Genomic DNA, 18,750 nt, shown 5'->3' on the forward strand with positions numbered 1-18,750 from the left:
CAAAAAAGTTATGTGTACGAAAAAGCTGGGGTTAACGAAACTTTAATGAATGTATGAAAGATTTTTAAAGGATGTGTTTAAGTTATGCTCACAAAAAAAATTAAAAATGGTGCATAGAACAGGACTTTTCAACGAATCAGTCGTCATTATGGCCCAGGCCATTTTAATTGTTATTTATATATACAGCAATGTTACAAGACGCGGTCACGACACCAATGATCAACGATGATGATGACAACTATACAAATCTAACGTAACATTTCAAAAGGGCGAAACTGTCAAATGTAAACAAATCGAGTTAACGGTCATTCCGGATGTACGCGGTTGCACTTTACCTAATAAATGCGTTTTCATTTTTAAAACGCTTTTATCTTTCAAAAAATTGATAAAATTCAATTGGGCGAAAATTCATGTTGATGCATTTTCGTTGGAACGTGAAGTTACGCCTATTCAAAATGGGGTTAATTTTTCCAATCGTGTAGGGCCAATAGGCGTAACTGAGTTGACCGTGTGTGACAAAACGGCCTAATTAGTTTTTGCGTGTAGGACCAAAGGGCTTAACTTCAAAACCAAAACCAAAACAGCCGATCAACTGGGCGAAACTTGCAGGCGTCACCTGAATCGAAAACAAAAAACGGCGAAACTCGAAAATATCTGAAATTAAGTGAAAAAAGTTAAAGTTCTTGGTAACCAACGAACAATGAGTGAATATAATGCACTTTTTTTTTTTTAAATTTTGTTGAACAAAAAGTGGTCGATTTTTTTAAATAGGATTTTATTAGATGTTCCAAAATTTCAAACGCGTTTTTCTCGATTCGAGGTAACTGCTAGTTTCGCCCAAGAAATCGCTTACTCAACCATATGTTTTCAGATTTTTATCGCCGTCATAACTATGTTATAAGATTTTAATGGCATTTTGGCGAGATGAACTCTAGAAGAATGAAATCGAAAAGATAGGAAATGATAGGTGGATAGTTAAAGCTAGGGCGCTTTGGAGAAGAAATATTGAAAGTTGGTTTTGAAAACGTAAGTCTAGGGCATGTGGGAGAAAGCTTAAACTAATCGGTTGAATCTTTGCTCGGCAACGGTAAATTCTGTATGGGAGGCGAAGCAATCGCAGCTCGCATACAGAATCAACCCGATGGATTAGATGTGTACCAACACACCTAATCGAGCCATTATCGAGCCACCTATCATTTCCTATCTTTCGATTTCATTCTTCTAGAGTTCATCTCGCCGAAATGCCATTAAAATATTATAACTTATTCAACCATAGAGAACAGCTATAATATGTGAATAACATCATTGTTTCGTGTTCAGGCACTCAAATAGTCTATTGCCTAATTGGATGAAACTTGAAAAAGAAGATAAAAACGTTTAAAATGCATTTGTAATTTTTTGCTGAAAGCTGAAAATCAGTCACTGCAGGAGCATAATGAGAACCCCCCTGGGGAAGTATAAGCATCATTAATCAAGGCAAGATGAGCGTTTTCTGCCGGGGAATCTAGCAACGAACTCGACTCGATGAAGTCAACTGAATAATTGAGATGTCGTTGGTAAGGTGTCGGAGAGGTAATCAGTAGACTCGAGTTCGATTCCTGGTCAAGGTGACTTTTTTTTCATTTATCACTCATGATCGATGCAATTTGCACTAAACGGTGAGGCGTAGATTCATCAATCAAAGCAATAGCAAAATGATCTAGGTCTGTTTGTAGAATTCAAACAATTAACACATTATCATACATTATGTTACTGGTGTTTTGTTTGATGGATGATGCTACTAGCCGTATAATGTAACAATCAAAAAAATCAATCATGAATGGTATGTAAAAAAAATCCCCTCGAACAGGAATCGAACTCGAGCCTACTGATAACCTCTCCGACACCTTACCAATAGGCCAAATCGTCAGATGAAACAAGTCAAGCTGTAGCTCTATTATTCAGTTGACTTCATCTAGTGAAATTCGCTGCTTGATTATACGGCAGAAAATGCTCATCTTGCCCTGATTGATAGTGCTCTGTTCGTCCCAGGTTAACAAATAAAAGTAAAAACGCGTTTTAAAACTGATTAAAGTGAAAAATCAATAATTTTATGATGGTGAAAATTGAGAAACAATGTGCAAACCATGTTGCAGTGCGTACATTTCAGATCAAGATGATTTAAAGATCATAAAAGCTTATTTGGTGGTGCTCAAAAATTTTAATATTTTCATCACTTGAGAACCTAGCTGGTAATTATTTAATATTTCTGTAAAGATGAAAAGGATGTTTCTTTTTTGGTGAAAATTTAATACTATAGGTAGTACGAAACAAATCCCCTGAAAATTTGTTTAAAAAAATACGTACAATAAAAGGAGTGCTTATTATGCCCTGGTTGCTCGTTTTGCCCTTATCTCCCCTATGTTACTCATGAAAAATAACAAGGTTCATTTTGATTCCAATAATCTTTCTGTTTCTAAGAACTTAATTAGTTTTTATGAACCTTTCATGTAATAAATGATGAAAAACCTTGTTTGCTAGAATAAAAATCTAGAAAAACATCGTAAGAAGCCATAGTTTAATGTATTTTTGGAAAAGATTGGCATGGGTCATCTTACCCCGCGGGTGCGTCTTGTACAGTTTACCCCTACATGCAAAACACGGTTGATTCACAGGTTGTGCAGAATCTCATGGCCGGGGTTAAGGCGAAGGTGCGGGCATTTGCGTATGGACTGTAAATAAAGTACGAGTAGAATGGAAAAATGAAATTGAATAGTAATTTTTCAATTCCTGAAAATTGGATGGTAATCGGATGAAAACTCGAATTTTGCGAATCAATTTTGTATGTGACCATTTCATCATAGACACCCTTTATTAAATATTTAGATTGAATGTCAGTTTTTTTTTTCTAACACCCAAAAGAATTATCAAGTGAATCGTTAAAGAATCAAAACGTTTCTTAATGTCTCACCGCCACAGTTTCCCACAGCCACACGTCAGTGCTGCACCAACTTGGAGTGTCTTGACTTTTCGCAACGGATGCTCATCGGAACATCGCGAAAAGGGAACAGCTGCAAAAACAAACAAATCCTGACGACCGAAAATTGTTTCCGGCAGGCAGCATCAGCCGCATCCTGGTGTGGGATCGGGTAGCATGTGCTTCCGTAATCGTAATCCTTCCCTGTTGTGTTTGTTTTCCTTTCATTTCGTTGTCACCACGAGGTGGAAGTGTTGCCAATTTGTCGGTGGAGTTATTGCGCAAACTCACCATCCCACCATATGGTTTTTCCGAAGATTTGTTTCCAGTGGCTTCGGGTCCAAATTTTACTCCTCAAAGGATGCGGAAATGGTTGAAACAGAGGATTCACACCGTGTGTTTGCCATCTGCTGGCTGTTGTGGGGTAGGTCTAAACAGTTCGGCGGGAGATTTCAACATTAACGGACGGATTTGTTCCTCGGCTGCGTCGGTGGTTGGTGTGAATTGTTTTCTTTTTTTTTTATTGCTACTGGATATTTCCTCCAGTAACTTTCTGTGTCGCTCGAAACTTGGCACCATTCTGCGGACTGGCTGTTTTGGGTGGTGGTGTGGGAATCCACGTGTTGTGTGATGATTGGGTCAGGAGTGGAGTGGGGGGATGATTTGGATGGGAAAAGTGCTGTCTTGAAAAGCCTATTTGCAGTGATGTGCCTGTGAATTGAATTTCAATGTAAGGTGGGTTTCCTAATCGATTCGAGTGGAAACGAAAATTCGCTACAACATTCGGTGCGTCGTACGTTGGGATGTTTGGGAACGTAATGAGGAGAACAAAAAAATCTGGAAAGCGGAAATGATAAAATCATAAAATATGGATACTAAATTGGATAATCTCAAATCTCTTCTGTGATGGCTCGTAGGTCAGTTTGACGAATTGCGATTTTGTAGTTCGTTGCGTATGGACGTTGTAAGATTATAAAAAATCCCTTGATATAGACACTTATGATAAAGATTCCCCATGTAACTCCATGAACTGTAACTATCGTGCTATAAAAGATTAGAATAAATCAATTTAATAAAAGTTTATTCAATTTAATATGAGTTGATATTTGAAAACATGCTTTTTGAGAATATCTCAAATAGTTATAATATTCATTGAAAACGTGATACATATTTGTTTAAACTCTCAAATATGGTTCAGCCCCGTTTGAGACAGCATTATACGTAAAAATTCAAATAAGTGTAATATTCTTAGCACATTGACATGACAGTTGATCATTGGTAGCAGAACTTTGAACTCATTGGCTAATCATAACTAGTAGAAAATGCAAATGCATGTTATTTACGACTAATGTTCTTCTTTGCTTGATTTCAATGCTTCTCTATAAGTATCCATCATCTTTGTAAATATGATAATTTTCAGGTACGAAATTTATTAAGCAAATTCAAAGCTATGTGGCTGTTGTAACGAAATTTATCAAAATCCACGTAAGGTCCGTCGGTAAACAACAAGCATTCAATACCTCACAAAATGTTAAAAAGTTAAGACAGTGCTAAAAGATTGCATTATTTTTAAATTGTTTTCAACGCTAGTAGTATAAAAGTGGTGAAATTTAATCATAAATTTTACCCATTTCATGAATAGAAAAATAAAACAGTAAAAAAAAAATCTACAAATTAAATTGAATTTAATTTGAACAAGTCTCGCGACATCCTGACATCAAGACCACCTCAGCGCTTTCGCGAAATAAACTTTTTTGCAGCTGAAAGTTCAATTTAATGTGATGCATCAACAATTTAGAACAAATAAGAAAATTTGTCAACTTGGCTTGAATGCAAGAAGGTGCTTTCTGACAAACCGAAAAAGACTTCACAGATTAATTTGGCGTCTTGGAATATGTTTTTCAAAAAACAGCTCAATGAACGAGAAATCTGTATTTTTTTTTAATTTGTGGAATAAATTAAGTTTCTCTTATCACTCAGTTTTATTTATTAGCTGGTGAATAATACACATTTATATTAACAGGACCTCTAATAGACTAGTCAGAACCGGGTCAAAAAGGTACCAAACAGTTTAAGTTTCCTTTTGAGCCCAATAACAATTGTGCAATTTTTAGTGGCACTAAGATTGGCAATAGGTCATAGCGAAAAGAATCAAAGTTTGCATGGGAATTCGTATGGAAAAAGTAAATTTCTTGTTCAAAAATCTTACAACCTCTATGTTACACTGCATTGCTGCAGCTGAAGATTGAGAGAACAACTTTGCTGAAGATCGTCAACCTCTAAAATGTGTCCATCCAAAGTAATGACAATTTCAAAATTGAATAATTTAATTTGATTTTTTTTTTTTCATATCCTTTCAAATGGCCGCCTCCTGCACTGCATGTTGGGTAAATGCCATCCTACCCAACATGCAGTGCAAGATGGCACCCAGTAAGTGATAAAAATCAAATTTAATTATTCAATTTTGAAATCGTGTTTTTTGAATCTTTTATTCACTTTTTATCTACTTTTTCAAGTTTTAGCCGGTAAGGAAATAGACTTTTTTGGTATCTGAACACGAAACAATGAAGTTACTCACAAATTATAACTGTTTTCTTAGGTGACCATTATGCCCATTTTGTAAAAAATTTTAAAACAAAGTTCATTTTCCAACAAAACCATTTATATTGAGTTTCATTGAGAAAGCTTTCTCATTTTCGTTTTTAATGTAGCCTTATTATTAATCTCAAATAGCGACTTTGTTAGAAAAAACGCAACTCACAAAATGAATCTGAAGGTTGCGATAAAATGTTTTGAAATATCAGTTCATATCCATTTAAATTACCTGTCAGGTAAAACTTTGACAACGTCTAAAGTTCTTTGAGGTTGTATAATTACTTTATAACTTTGTAAGTAAAATAAATAATTGCTTTATCAAAAAATGAATATTCTTCCATCTTGAGAAATTTTAAGAGACTATTAGATTGGTTGAAAATTTTCTTTTAGAAATTCTTTTCATGCAAACTTAATTTAAGTAATTAGTCGTCAATATTGGTCATACAGGCCAAACCCAATTCCACGTTTACCTCGATTTTTTTTTAACGGCTAATGAAATCCAAATCCTTTAATTACAATTTCCCAGCGTTCGGCACACAAGCGCTATTCCGCCAATCGCTAATTTGTTCGCTATTTTTTATAGCGGTTTAATATTGCCATTAAATTTTGATTAAGCTACATTGGGTGTCATTCTGACTTCAACATAAGCTGCATACGAAAATTGTCACTTCAAATGCAATATGGGGCAGTTCCATACAAGGAGGCGGCGAAAAGTTATATTAGGTGTTTGGGGCTATTTTGTAATTTTTGAAAATTTTGTATGAAAATTACTCATTTAACTAACTTAAAATAAATTCATACAAAACAATTTTATAAACAACTTTTAAAATAGGATAATTGGTGTTATTTTTGACCCTATTTTTTATTTTTTATTTCTTTTGAAAACCGGGATTTGGACTAATTGATCAATAAATGATAAATTTCAATACTACATTTCATGAAACTTTAGAAAAAAATGTGTGAAACGAATGATCAATCATGAGTTACATTTTTTTTCGACAAACCAACCTCAACTTTGTTGAAATTATACTCATTAATGGGTAAAAAGTACCCATTTGCATGATATTTTCAGCTTTTTTTTGGCTATAACTCAAAAAAAAAACGGTGCTTTAAGGTGCCTGGAATCTTTCATTGTATTTTAGGGAACTTAAACTAGATCTTGATAGTGAAAAGAGTATGGAGAAATGCGGGGATTTGTGTTGGTAAGGCTTTAAAGTTTTGACTTTTGAAAAAAATAATTATTTACCCATTTTTATCATATATCAACTTAGTGTGTAAAAATTTTGAATGGTTTAAATGATAGCTTTTAAAATAAGCTTTCAGATGGTGTACTTTAAATTTAAGAAAAAAATGTATTCAATAGAAATATATGTGATTTGAATTTTTTTCTTCATCATATAAATATTTCAATTTTTCAAAGTCTGATGTCTGTGGTGCGTTCAGTATCCAAGATAATGAGTTGAAAAACTGGAAATATCTTAGTCAAATATGGGGTTGGTAAATCAGTTGACATTATCGAGTTGAATTCGCTGCTAGATTCTATTGCAGAAAATGATCAGCGTGTCCCGATTAATGGTGTTTATACTGCCCCAGTGGGGTTTCTCATTATGCCCATACATTAACTGATTTTCAGCATTTAGAAAAAAAATTCAAATGCATTTTTAAACGTTTTTATCTACTGTTCAATTTAAGCCTGTTAGGAAAAAGGCTTTTTTAGAGTATGACCACGAAACAATGAAGTAACCCACATATTTCTATGTTTCTATGTCTATGTGCTGTTTTCTATGTTTTTTTTGTTGGGTCCCTACCACTGCGACCAGTTGTTAGAACTTTTGTGGTTTGTCCCCTGTTTACTGTTGCTTCTCAAGATAGATCACTCTGATTGATTACAGTAGTGTCACTTTCTTGTTGATCAGCATATGGTTAAATTAGCGTCCTTCTCAAGGTGGCCATTATGCCTTTTTATCCCCTTCACTCGAATAATTGTCTTGTCTTATTCATTCCAATTACTATTTTTTCGACTTCATTTTATTAAAAGCAGAAGTTGGTCATGATTTATTTATTGTGTGGGAGAAAGCTAAATTGATACTTAAATAAGTTGATAAGCTTAAGTAGTTTTAAATGAAAATGTTGAACAAAAAGTTTTAGCAATTTCGTCACTAATAAACAAACACTCAAATTGTTTCTAAGTAGAATGAAATGAAACATAGGGTGAAATATTAGAAAATTTCAGATAAAAAGTAGGACGGTAAGGCGAAGGGTAAAAACATGGCATTTTTTACCTACTTTCCGTATTAAAAATTGGCTGTCTTGAATGAGTTCTTCATGAAGCCCTTAAGTTATTTCTTTTTTGTCTATCGTAGAAATAATGGTCTCCCGACTCCGTTAAACTAATTTGTCTGAGCCGTTTCAAATGAACGAATTGTAAAAAAAAGCCCTTAAGTTCAAAAAACTCTTGAAGATTGAATTTCATTCATGATTTTATTTTCATTTCTTCGCGAAGGATTGTTGTTTTTAAATCACGATGAAGTCATTAATGAATCTAAAGACTATTTATTTTGAAAGACATTCATATCTAAAAAAATATTCAAATGGCAACAGTATTAGGCAAGTTCGTGTCCCTCAAGAATCAAATCCCATCGAAACTATGTTGAATGGCGAACCTTTAAGAAGATAAAAACATAATTCCGGCAAAAAGACCTGAAAAAATCTGCCGCGAAATTCCAACGGTGAATCGGTGCCACGCCACGATATGGATAGCGACATATGTATGTCGCTGAAAAATGCTGATGTGGAAAACCCCATTTTGTGCCACCATGTGCGTTTGATTTGGTGGGTGGCAAGAAGAAAAATTGTTTTTCCACCACACCATCAACAAGGGTGGCACCTTCTGGACGAACGCGACTGAAAAAAGAGAATCGAAATAAAGGAAATGTAAGGATGAGTGTAGTAAAAAATATTGGCCCTCATTACCGTTTGTGTTCGCGAAAGTTGGAAGTTGCATCGAATTCATGCAGGGAAAAAAAATCCAAGCTCCGGCTGTCACAGCTTCTCGAGTGCGTGTAAGTGAGAAGGACTTCAAACCGAAAACCAACCTGCCCCCTCACAACGACGACGTGACGTGATAAATGTTCCGGAAAAAGGTTTTCGAACGCGGGAGAAGCGTAGTGATGGAGAACCAAGCAAAAAAAAAAGGAAATAAAAACTACCAACGGAAGTGTGTTTTCCACCATTAGTTGGCGCCATCTATCGGTCTGGTCTGGTGTTGGGTTTGTGAGGGATGCAGCGAGTGAGCCTTCGTGCATTCATGCGGACAGAATGTATGATTCATTGGATTCCTACCTACTGTGCAATAGTGATGTGCTCAAAAAAGAGCAGTAATTCGTTTGTTTAGAACTAGAATGACACTTTTCAAAAAATTCTTTGTTATAAAATTTAAGAATTTGGAATGTCTAGTTACATTTAAGTGGTTTCATTACCAGATAATCCGAATTCAATCAATTTCGTGGCCAGAGTTGTCATAAATAATTGATTTATCTTTGAATTATGATCATTAAACCTGAGGTTTAAGGCATAATTCATTTCATACATGTTCTTTTAAAAAAATCAATCACCATCATTATCAGCTTTTCATCTCTATCAGCAAAAAAACGTTCAAAAATGCGATAAAAACGGTCTTTTGTTTTTATCCATTGTTTCCAAATCCACACTTCACGGTGGTTCTTCATCCTGAGATTCGGCGTCATATCTGAATCACCGTATTTGAAGAGTTCCGTGCAAACGAAAAATAGCGATTATTACTATGCTTCATATATATTTTTTGCCTTCTGAAAGATAGGACTCATAAGATGAGCGAAATAACGCCTGAAAATTAATTCATCTATATATCTTCGTTCGGTAAGGCCAGTACTCCAATAACACTAGTTTACAGCATTTTTGAACTCAGTGAACTGAAGGTCATTTCCAATGTGAAATCGGGCGCTGAATCCGAAAATGAAATTCAAAAAAATCTCAGTAGAACCGTTTTTGAGTTATGCTCCAAATATGAAATTTCGAAAAAATTAAAAAAGTTCATGTACTTAGATTGAAATATCTCGGACGGCATAACAGTAATTCGAAATCCCTCTTTTGCATATTGAAGGTGAATAAGTTTTCTATCGATCATCTGAACACTGTTTTTGCGTTTGACCAACAGTATTGCTGATATTAGTGACTTTATGAGAAAAAAAATTAAAAAACGCATTTTTTTAGTAAAAATTTTGTTTCAACGAAAGTTTTAGACTCGATAGTAGCATTTAAAAAATCTGATTTTCTTTTGCGCTTGAATATCAATTCAAAACAAAGATTTCAAGTGGTTATTTATCAAAATCGGTTGAAAATTGAAGAAGTTATGGCTACTTTACCATAACTGAAATTTTTGGAGTTTTTAATAATTTAACGAACAGCAGTACCCTTATCATAGTATAGGAAGAATGAAACATGATAAATCTCACTCGCTCCAAGTCAAAATTATTCATTAGCTTACCAGAAGGTCACATTCCAAGTTTCTGGAAGATCTGACCATAGGGAGGAGTTGCTTAAGTTACAAACGTGAATAAAATTTTGAGATATTTTGCCCGGAAGGAACGAAAAATACTGGTTTTTCGTCAATAACTTTTTTCATCACTAGCTGATTGTTTTTTTTGGTTGATTTTCTTAAAGCCTAAGTTGAGACAAATATTTCACCCGAAAACTGTAACTCGATTGGATTTGAAACAGAAAAGTTATTGCGGTTTTTATGGTTTTGATAAATAACCACTTGAAATCTTTGTTTTAAATTGACATTCAAGTGCAGAAGAAAATCAGATTTTTTAAATGCTACCATCGAGTCTAAAACTTTCGTTGAATCAAAATTTTCTCTAAAAAAATGCGTTTTTTTTTAATTTTTTTTCTCATAAAGTCACTAATATCAGCAATACTGTTGGTCAAACGCAAAAACAGTGTTCAGATGATCGATAGAAAACTTATTTACCTTTAATATGCAAAAGAGGGATTTCAAATTACTGTTATGCCGTCCGAGATATTTTAATCTAAGTACATGAACTTTTTTAATTTTTTCGAAATTTCATATTTGGAGCAAAACTCAAAAACGGTTCCACTGAGATTTTTTTGAATTTCATTTTCGGATTCAGCGCCCGATTTCACATTAAAACTGTTGGTCAGTTAATCAAGTTCACGATTTTATTAAAATTTTGTAAACTAGTGTAATCAATCGCTGTTGACAGTTTTTATTGATCATTATTATGATTAAATCTTTCATCGCCGAATTATGAAAACGATCCTTTTAGATAAATATATTAGGTGACTTGCCTCAAATCTAATTATATTAAAAGCAATTTCCGTTTTATTTTTTCAAAACACTGAAATTAGGCATTCTATATCTCTGAACCAACTTGACCGAATTCTATAAATTTGGTGTCGTTGAGTGATCTAATGTGTTGTGTTCAATTTTGTAGAATAGAGTTTTGCTAATACAGTGAGCGAAATAAGAATAGCACCACTATGTGTTTTGGTTGTTAAAATATGAATGATTGGAAATTACGAAAATTTTCTTCCACAGTTTGTTCTGAATTGTTTAACGGATAAATCAAGCATAAGTTTACTTTTTTTTGACGTCACAATTGGCGTTGAGGACCAAAAATGTAAAAAAAAGGGTGCGAAATATGAATAGCACCACTTGAGATTTTCAACAAAAAAAAAAAGATTAATTTTAAAAATTTGCTGTGTAAAAGTGAATAATAATGCTTCTACGAATTATTTGAATAGATAACTGCAATTTAAGAAGTTTTCCAGAATTCCAAAGTTTTCAAAGGTTTTAAAAGGGGGTTTTAAGAGATGCTCCTCTAGCGTTAAGGGATTTGATATTTGAGCTGTAATTATTCATCAAACTACTTACTTCCTTCATTAAAATGACGTGAAATGATGAAAAAAACATTTGGGATTAATTTTGAGTCAGAAAAAAATAGGTTGGAAATCAAAAACTTGGATTTTGTTCAGTAAACCACACTTTTTCGAGTTTCAAGTCGTAGATGGCAGCACTATCTTGCAGTTAAAACCAAATTAAGGCTCAATTTTGATTTTCCAGGTTTATTTACGCCCATATTCATCACATCGAGGTATTTTCCCATCACAGTTTTGTGGTAGTTCACGCTGCAGAAAGCTTTTCCGGATTTGCAAAAGAATCACCAGCACAAGAATGTACAACCGCAAAAATTCCTGCACATCTCAACTTCTGATTCAATATCAAATCATACCAGGGCCGGATTAAGCCATCGGGGGGCCCGGGGCAATTTTTCTCGGGGGGCCCCTATGATTCGATTTTTTTTTCAAATGCTATCCAAGAGAATACAAAACATTTTAAACGTGTAAAAGAACTGGATATATGCTCAGTTTACATACTTCAAATTGCCATGTTGTCTGCACAGAAAATGGTTTCTGGTAACTTGAAATAAAAGTTGTTAATTAATCAGGTGCAAACATTGCGGAAGAGTTAAGGAATTTTTAAACAATGAAAGCTTTGATTTGAGGTGCAAAATGCTGATTTTAATTCTCTTTTTTTTTAATATCCTTATTACCAACTAAAATTCTATGATTTAGACAAATTACCGAACAGGTATTTTAAATGATTTTGATTTCATCATTGATCATCTGGTTTGTGATTCATCGAGAAACATTTACCTCATGACAATTGGGAAGTATCATGAAGATTTGAAACATTGAATACAAAATTTAAAAAAAATCAACAAAATAATTTAATTAAAGTTCCTTAGAGATAAAGACATAAGAGTTTAAGAATTCAAAACTTTTAATCAGATTATATTCAGAACCAAAATTCAGTGTCTCAAATCTAAATCGTAGCTTCAAATCGAGTCTTGATAAACAACGTATGAATTAAATAAAAAAAAAGATTTAACGTTACATTCAGAGCCAAAGCAGAAATTGCACCAAATGTGAATTTCAATTTTATATCTTTGGAATACAAAAAAATGTTTTCAAGAAATGTTTATGAATATGATTCTCATCAGTTAAAAAATTGTTACCAAACTGTTATTCGAAGTGTGATAAAAGTTTCATTTGATTCTCAAAGCCAAGGAGGTATAAGTGCAAAAATAATCGTTTGAAAAAAAAATTCAGATTAAAGATTAAATGTTTAAAACACAGAATCAGCTATCATTAAAAAAAATCAGATAAGAAATCCAAATGAGTTTAGTACCTTAAAAAAGATCCTGAGTTCTAAAAATTCAGAAAAACCATGAAACTGAACCTCAGTAACTGAAGAAACAACACAAAACTTGAAAATCTCAATAAATTGAATCTGAAAAAAGTAAAAAAAAATTGAAATATTCATGTTAAGAGAATCACTCAATGATATTTGCAACTTAACTATGAGATCATTTTTATAATAATTCGAGAATGATCATTTGGAAATTGATGTGCTGACTTCAGGGTATTGACTTCAGTAGATAATAAAATTTTGCTTAAATCAGTTGAAAATGTTTCACGACGAATTTCAAGTCTAAGACCGAAATTGAAATGGAAATTCAATAAAGAAACTCTGTACTGTTGATTGGTCCAATTTAGACAATCAAAATTTTTTCTAAAGATTTTACTTTCAAAAATTGGGAGTGAAAAGGGTTGAGAATTTATAAATTAATGGAGATTTCAATAATAATGATCGAAAAGTGAAAAGTTATAATAATAATACCCGGTATTCACCCGGATACTGCGCGGGTAAGATTCTGAAATGCTTATCATAAAGTTTCTCTGTTCTCTCTTATCACAGTGAACCAGTTTTGGCGAAATCAGCTGCTAGTTTAGTGCAGTAAGCATTACTTGGAAAGTTAAAATAATAATAAACATTATCATTGTGCAAGACGTTTGTATGCAATGAAAATGAGGAGATGTTTTTCTTAATTTTTTCTGTTCTGTACAGTATATCCCGACTGACATGTTTCGATAAAAAAAATTAAAAATTTGAGATGTTTTGCCTCATATTCTTCTTAATTTTTGATGCGAATTCGGTTCATTTTATTTTTGTCCAGATTTTGAGTTGAAATTTTTAAAATCCAATACCGAGATTTTAATATTCTTAGCTCGGAAAATGCAGGAGAACTTCTTCGCTGCTAACTTATGCAATAGAAAAACTATTCTAGATATTATTTCCCGGGGGCCCCTTTAGTTGTTATATTTGAAATTGTCATTCCGATTTTCTAGTTTTTTTTTCATAGATTTGTAGAAATTGAAGAAGTATGATTAAAGGAATGTTAAAACATTTTTTCCCTCGGGGGGCCCCCCTGAGCCGGGGGGCCCGGGGCAATTGCCCCTTTTGCCCCCCCCCCCTCAATCCGGCCTTGAATCATACCAATAATACTGCTAGCCGTCTAGTCCATCAAGCTCCATCGAAAAGCACAATAATAATCTGATTATCGGTCCTAGAAATTCACTTTTTAGTGACCTTGATGCAATACTTTTTTTTTTTTTTTCATTTAGTGATCTTAGTTTTTCCTAGGCATTCTCACAGCACCAAGTACTAATTTCTTGCCAAAAATCATCCAGCACACCTTAATTCGTCCCATTTATTCAAAAATGGGCATCAATTCAGTTAAATTGCAAGATAATGCTGCCATCTTTGACTTTAAACTAGAGAAATAGTGTTTGACTATTTTAAAACATTAGTATTTTTGAATTCCAATTTGTTTTTTAGATACCAATCCAGCCTCAAATCTATGTTTTATCATTTTGCATCATACTTATGAATGTTAATGAAGAAATCAAGCAGTTTGATAAAGCTTTATAGCTCAAATTTCTAATTCCTCAACGCTAGAGGAAGATTTCTTAAAACCCACTTTTAATACCTTTGAAAACCTTTGGTATTCTGGAAAATTACTCAAAATGCAATTTTTTATACAAATAATACAAGAATTATTAGTCACTTTTACACAGTATTTTTTTTTAAATAATGTTGAAAAACTCAAGTGGTACTATTCTTATTTCGTCCCCTTTTTTACATTTTTGTCCTCAGCGCCAATTGCTTTTCTGACAAAACTGTTTGACTTTACAAAAATCCTAAATAAATATTGTGAACAATGATAAAACTTCTAGAAGCCCGCTAGAAATTTCGACTTCCGAGAAAAAAGAAAAAAAGTATTCTTTTTGTATTCTTCTACATACTTGGTAAAAGAAAATATTTACGACTTTTCTAAGTAATTTTGAACCAAATTGAATTTTGGATATTATTTAAACATGAGTCAAATCGATTTTCAGTCTTCAACAAATTAATTAAATTAAAATAAACTTAAGAAACTCAGTTATGTCAGAGGTAGAATTTGTCTTTTTTAAACAATTTTCCATATGAAGTTTGGCAAAATATTATTGTTTGATTGAATGGAGAAAACCAAACAAATTCAAATCCATTTTTGTCCTTCATGTTGTTCTGTTGGTTTATCAGTTATCAATGATTGATTTCATTCAGATCTGAATAATTTTTATGTATCACCTAAACTGGATTTGAAAAACAAAATTTAACAAAATCTTCGAGTATAGGAAGCTTAAATCTTTCAAATCACATTCATTCAAACAAAGGCGCAGAAAGTGGTGCTAATTCAATATTTAAGTTTCAAAAATGGTAAAACGTTATTATTGAAAAAATTTCCTTTTTAAAACTAACCTTTTCCATTTACGATATGTTTTTTTAATTTTCAAACAACTTTTCTCAATTGGAAAGTCCCGCTATTAAAATTTTTGAATTTTTTATACACGCAAGTTTGTCATTGTTTCTCAATTCCGAATTTTTGTGTTCTGAAAACATTATTTTCTTGAAAGCCATTCAAAATAAATTTTAAAAAAGAAATTCATTGTTTGTATTGTCCTTGACCCACATTTTAAATTGACAGCCACAACATACATATTAAAATATAAAATTTTACTTTCATTTTTATGATTTTAATTTTTTTATCGATTCTGATTGTCTATTTCGAACTAATCTATGAAAAGTTCGAATTGTAACTCGAAGTTGCACTTTAAAAGCTAAATATTAATGCACAATATAAACTTAATCAGTATTTGTTTCATGTTTTCAGCATTCAGCTTTTCAGTACTTGAAATTCAGTATTTTTTTATCAGTTTCCCAATGATTGTTCAAGAAATCAATTCCAAACTTTGACTTCCTCAGTACATTTAAGTATTCAATGATGAATTGAACATGTTTCATTATAAATATATAAAATCAATATTGAGAACCGCAAAGACACTTTTATTTTGATAACTGAAATAATGAAATTGGAAAAAAATCAACGTCAGAAATTTAAGCATTTGATAAGCATCGTCTCATCAAATTCAATTTGCTACTAGGTATGTGTTTAGAATGAATTCTCTTAAATTCAAATGGATATTTTTGTTCCTGATCAAGAGTTGAAATTTCAAAGGGTGAATTAAATGATTTTTTTTTTCCAAATTCATGTTTTATTTCTGTTATGATCTGAAATTTATTTGGGAATTCGGATTGAATTTCTTTTTAAATCTGGTTTCATTTTTAATGTTATCTTTTTTTGCACAGGTTTTTAAGCCTGAAGAATAATTTTTTTTATAGAAATTTTAATTCGTATTCGTTTTCTAGTGTCTCGCAAATTCTGATTTCAACTGCATAAAATTTATATTCAAACAACTTTCATATCCCGATTAAGGGACATCTATTTAAAAAAAATATTTTTGGCTTCCGGTGAAAAATGATTGATTTGAATTTTTTTTTCTGATTCGTTTTGATTCGTTACAATAACATATATTTTTTACTGAAATCTGTCTCGTGGTCATAAGTAAGAAAATAGTTTTAGAAACCATTTTTTTTATTTATCGGGCATTTTTGTAATTGTTATTATTTCTAGAAAAATTTGAATTTTACAGGGTCCTTTGCCTGGAGCTATGAATTCAAAATCTACTAAAAAAAGCATTTAAATAAACATACAAGGTTCATAACATGAAACACTTTATGACAATCAACAATTAAATAAATTAAAAATATTCTCAAACAATCTTAAAAAGAAATACTGTATTATGAAAGGTAGCAATTTTGATTTCAAAAAAACTTCATACTTTCATGAGAAAGGTTCACTTTTAAGAATACAATGCCCAAATCTTCAAACATTAAACATTATCATAAATTGTTTGTTTTCATATTTATACCTATTACCATACCCAGAGGTGTCCAAAAAATAAATAAATTTAAAGGGAGTAAAGATAAAAGGACTCAACTCAGCTCAAAGCACTACATTCTGTTTTTATAGAAATATGAAATTTATGCATTGATTGGAAAATGTGTTAAAGAATTATTATAAGTGAAAAATTCGGAAAACTCACTCGAACTCACATTGTTCGTAAATATTAAACAACTTTTTTTTCTGTAATGTAGTTAATTTTAAGAGATGCAGTTTTTTTATTGTTTAAAAAAAAAGGTAACGTGGGTAAGTTACCTCACTGTCTCATGTCCAAACAACAAGAAGTCTTTCCTTGGAAATTGATGATGACAACGGTAAAAAATGCATTTCGAAAACGTGTTTCAATAGCTATAAGTCACGGTGTGAGGAAGAATGGGATGCATCATTTTTAATGCAAGCTTGTGAGGTTAAAAGAAGTATTAGGGATTCAATAAATTAAAATAGAAGTGCAGGAAAAGGTTTCAATAATTCTTCTTATGTTTTCTACAAAAATCGAAATTATTGCTAAAATTGACAAGATAAAAGTGAATAATATTCAGCGTAACTACGAACTACTTCAATGGATAACTGACTTTTTAGGCGTTTTCTAGTTTCCAAAAGTTTTAAATGGGATTTAAATGCGGTTTTAAGAGCACCAAAGAATTAAACATTTGAGCTATAATTCATTCTCAAACTGCTCAATTTCGTCATAAACAGCAGTGAGAAATGATAAATAATAGAATCTAGTGTAAATTTGTATAAAAAACAATCTACGTATTCAAAAACATAAATTTTTAGAACCAGCCAAACACTTTTTTATCAGTTTTACATCGTAGGCGGCATCACTGTATTGCTGTCACACGAAGTTAAGACCCGTTTTTGACGGCGGTAGTAAATTTTTGTTCTGGTGATATTTTGCTAATTCAAATAGCTTTCTTCAGTGTGAATTCCAATAGAACTGTAAAGGAAAACTACACAGAAATGATGAAGATGGGCTCAAGTTATCACGAAAAATCTAAATGGAGGCTTAATTTGGTTTTAACTGCATCTTGGTTTTTGCTGCCATCTACAATTTAACCCATTCGAGACGGAGGCCTTTTCACGACATTCGAACTCATAGTACTTTACTCTTAGATAACTTTTATGACGTTTGATTTTCATCAAAACCATTTTTCAATACATTTTGCCAAACATTTGCGGATTCCATTGGTATAAGAACATTATTTTTCCGAGCAATAGTAAACTCACAATGAGTGATTGTTCAGACAAAGGCACAAAAATTCCATTGCACACACGGTGTGCAATCGGTCTCGAACGGGTTAAACTGGAAAAGGTGTGAATCACTGAAAAAAAAAATAAAGCTGTTGAATCTAAACCTTTTTTTCTGATTCAAATTATTCCAGAATGTTTTTTTATTTTTTCACGTTATGTTATTGAAGAAATTAAGCAGTTTGTGAAAGAATTAAAGCTGAAATATTCGATTCTTTAGTGCTAGTGAAAAATCTCTTAAAACCCCATTGAAAAAACTAGAATTATAGAATATTAGGAAACGCTTGAAAATACAGTAATCTGATCAAAAAGTTTGTAGAAACATTAATAGGTCGGAACAGATTTCCTTCAGATCCTTCTTTTGTCACTCGGAGTTGGTACTTCGCTAGAGGCGGGGGGATAATAAAAAATAATGCAAAAATCAAATAAATTTTAAAAAAATGCACGAAAGCTCGTATGCAAGAAAATTGCATACTATATCATTACACAAAATCTATAAATCAAGCAGATTTATATCGAAAAAATTCAATCAAATCATGAAATTACTGCCATCTTCCAAAATTTGTTTTTTGATCTTGTAATCTTACAGATGTAAGATTTTTTTTCGAAATTTATTCAAAATACTTCAAACTTTATTTATTCCCCCCTTCGGTTTTTTGGAAATTTCAAAGAGGAGGGTGACAACAAGAAATTGATTTTTGT

The 18,750-nt window shown here is 32.3% G+C and overlaps 1 protein-coding gene across 2 annotated transcripts in view; it reads left to right on the forward strand.

Moving 5' to 3' along the window:
* The first annotated feature begins 3,401 nt into the window (after positions 1-3,401).
* LOC129751445 (uncharacterized) overlaps positions 3,402-18,750 on the forward strand; it is a 561,460-nt gene continuing 546,111 nt past the window's right edge. The window contains exon 1 of one of the 2 annotated variants that reach the window (XM_055746966.1): positions 3,402-3,449. The gene's annotated coding sequence lies outside the window, so the exon portion shown is untranslated. The remainder of the gene's footprint in view (positions 3,450-18,750) is intronic. The other variant, XM_055746964.1, reaches the window with a different exon arrangement.

This window comes from Uranotaenia lowii, chromosome 3 (assembly GCF_029784155.1).
Source record: "Uranotaenia lowii strain MFRU-FL chromosome 3, ASM2978415v1, whole genome shotgun sequence".
NCBI classification, from domain to species: Eukaryota; Metazoa; Arthropoda; class Insecta; order Diptera; family Culicidae; genus Uranotaenia; species Uranotaenia lowii.